The sequence below is a fragment of the Pongo abelii genome, chromosome 3 (assembly GCF_028885655.2).
Source record: "Pongo abelii isolate AG06213 chromosome 3, NHGRI_mPonAbe1-v2.0_pri, whole genome shotgun sequence".
NCBI classification, from domain to species: domain Eukaryota; kingdom Metazoa; phylum Chordata; class Mammalia; order Primates; family Hominidae; genus Pongo; species Pongo abelii.
This window is the reverse complement of record NC_071988.2, coordinates 126,513,756-126,517,208: the sequence shown is the minus strand read 5'-3', so window position 1 is coordinate 126,517,208 and position 3,453 is coordinate 126,513,756. Positions and strand designations below refer to the sequence as shown.

Sequence of the window (3,453 nt, the reverse complement as noted above, 5' to 3'; positions counted from 1 at the left end):
ATGAGCTTCATGGGCTATGAAACAAAAGTGAAAGACAGCTTTTCCATCTTGCAAGATGGCAGATTAAAAAGTTGATAAGCTGGATACTAAGGAGGAAAAACCTGATGCCAAGAAGGCTGATGCCAGTGGTAACATTAAAAAGGCTAACCTTCAGGCTAAAAAGTCCAAAAAGAGGAAGGCCCACTGTAGCCAAAGTCCTGTTCTCATCAGAGGAATTGGCAGATATTTTTGATCTGCCATGTATTCCCAAAAGGCCATGAACAAGAAGTACTCAACTGCTAAATACAGAATTGAAAGGTTCTTGCAACTGTTACAAAACCAGTTGATGGTGACAAGAATGGTGGTAACCCAGTGGTTAAACTTTGCATAATGTGTAGCTATGATCCTGTTGAAGATGTGCCTTCAAAGCTGTTGCGCCACAGCGAGAAACCCTTCAATCGGCATGTGAGAAAACTATAGGCTAGCATCTTTCCTGGGACCATTCTGATCATCCTCACTGAATGCCACAGAGGAAAGCAGGTGGTTTTTCTGAAGCAGCTGGGCAATGGCTTGCAACTTGTGACTAGAATACTGGTCCTCAATCTAGTTCCTCTATGAAGAACACACCAAAAATTTGTCATTGGCACTTCCACAAAAATTGATATCAGCAGTGTGAAAATCCCAAAACATCTCACTGATGTATACTTCAAGAAAAAGCAGCTGTGGAAACACAGACACTAGGAAGGTGAGATTTTTGACCAAGGAAACGAGAAATACAAGATCAGTGCAAGGTTGATCAGAAAGCTGTGGACTCACAAACTTTACCAAAAATCAAAGAGAGCTGTTAGCTCCACGGCTACCTGTAATCTGTTTGTCCCAATGAATGGAGTTTATCCTCAAATATTGGTGCTGTAAATTTGCTACGAAGAACCCAATTAAATAACCAATGTATTTTTTTTTTTAAGTAGAAGACGGGATTTATAATAATGGAGCAGAATTATAGCAGCCAGAATTCTGTGTTTTTTTTTTTTTTTTTGAGATGGAGTCTTGCTGTCGCCCAGGCTGGATTGCAGTGGCGCGATCTCGGCTCACTGCAGGCTCCGCTCCCCAGGGTTCACGCCATTCTCCTGCCTCAGCCTCCAAAGTAGCTGGGACTACAGGAGCCCACCACCTCGCCCAGCTAATTTTGCCCGGTTAATTTTTTTGTATTTTTAGTAGAACGGGGTTTCACTGTGTTAGCCAGGATGGTCTCGATCTCCTGACCTTGTGATCCGCCCGCCTCGGCCTCCCAAAGTGCTGGGATTACAAGCGTGAGCCACTGCGCCCGGCCAGAATTCTTGATGATATCATGGGTTCCTTGTATCAGTTATGGGCTATTTCAAGATTTCTTTTATGATAAGAATATTAAAAAAAAAACTAAAGACATTTAAATAACTGGTATTTTGATGTCAATTACCAAATCAGTCTTAACTTACATACCATATTACTAATCTTCAATTAAGTAAAAATTTTTATATAGTTATTGAGTGTACATCAGCTTGTGAAAATAGATTGTTATTGAGTTTTGATTGAATCTAAGGTCTGACTATCCTGAAGTAGCAAAGGAATCTTAAAGTTATTAAATATATGTACTTCAGTTAAAAAGGCATTTTTCTGCATTAGATTACTGAATTCAGAAATTTATATATAGAACCAGACTTGAAGCTGTAATAATATCTACTATTTATAACTAACACTTTGGTTTTAGTAAAATAACATTATGTTAAATTAAGTTGATAACTATTATATTCATAGTTTTGACTAGATCTATTTTATTATCAATATTGTTTATCTCTAAGCATAAGAAGTTTTTATGTAATATAAAAAGGAGCTTCCATGATTATTGTTTTCTTTTAGAAGGGAAGAATAATTTTTTCAAGTTTGAAAAGTAACACTATTGAGTATGACAAAAATTATATTACTATATTAGCTATAAATTAGTCTGAAGACAATAGATAGAATTGATAGAGAACAGAGAATTCAGCTACAACAGTTTTTGCTGAAGTATCCCTGTCCTGAATCCATCTCCCTGCCCTAAATCCGGAGGGTTTTTTTCCTGACTTACTAAGAAATTTATATCATCACTTTATTTAAGCAAAACAAACTCTAGGATTGCCTGAGAAATATCTCCATCATTGTAATAGTAACTTTAAAAATTAGCCCCTTTATCTTCATCCAACTGTCTTTCTCTTCCAACTGTATCTGGCCTGTTCCAGACTATATTCTCTCTTGTATTTACTTTTAATTCGGTCTTGAGGTCTTCTCTGGAGAGTGGCTATAAGCTCTAGCCTTGCCCTGATGGGGTTCCAGGGGTGATCATAGTTGATGTTTACAATGTGGCTTTCACAGGATTCTTCTTTATCCTGGCGGATGGCCTAACACCTAAGTATCTGACCTGTGACCAGGCATCCCTCTCCTGGGAAACTTGTTTATGCCATCGGATGCACTGTGGTTCTTGTCTAATCTGTGCCCAGTTTATCCCTACCAAGACAGCCACCTTCTAGAACAGCACCGATCAGAAGGAGAGTTAGGTTCAGATGTATTAGTCAGGTGAGACAGAGGTGGCAGCACAACAAACACATAAAATAACAGAAGAAATTTTTACTACTTACCAATTTTAGAGAGAAGAGGGCAATACGTCTTGCAGGACCAATGGGGTCTGCGACACACATGCTCAACTAGCAGGTGGGGAGCAAGAGAGAGAGGAGGGACCAAAGGACCAAAGCCTTTATTGGGGTTCAGGGTGTTACCCAAACAGGTTTCCCAGGGCAAGTTCTAATTGGTGGGTTTAAAGCAAGCAGGCATGTGTTCCAGGTCGTCATGCTATGACTGAGAAGTGGTCACTGTGACATATCTGAACAGAGTGGGAGGTCTGTGGGGACAGTCAAGTAGGTTGTACCTAGCTGTCCCATGTGGAAGGGGTCGCCAGGAAGTTGTTGTTGCATAAGGCAAACATCTGGATCAATCACATTGAGGAACTGGTAGGAGGCAGAGAACTGGAAACTGTCAAGAGTGACTATGCCCTGTTTCTGTATAAGAAAGTCCAACTTATATTTAAAACGAATACTGAGGCAATATAAAATTATAAGAATTCACTAGATCCTGAATTCCAGAGCCATTTTTTTCTGGTAAGAAACAAGCCACATCTTGATTAGCCACGCATGGGGGTATTATTGTTACATTAGCAAACATAATCATGTGAAAATAATTAGGATTCACCCTCAACAGTGGAGAATGGCTGGTTGCTTCATAATGCAAGCTGTGGCAGAAATGGAATGAACATGCTGACTCTCAAGGAAAGCTTGATGGCCCTTATAACTTTTCTGGAAAGAACACCATAATGTGTAATAGAACCAACACTGGCTTTGGAGGAAGAAAGTCCTGTGTTTGAAGCTCCACTCTGCCACTTAGTTCTGTATGTCTGTTGGTAAATAA

General features: G+C 39.6%; 1 pseudogene; it reads left to right on the top strand.

Moving 5' to 3' along the window:
• The first annotated feature begins 238 nt into the window (after window positions 1–238).
• LOC100939436 (large ribosomal subunit protein eL6-like) lies at window positions 239–894 on the top strand (annotated as a pseudogene).
• Window positions 895–3,453: the final 2,559 nt, after the last annotated feature.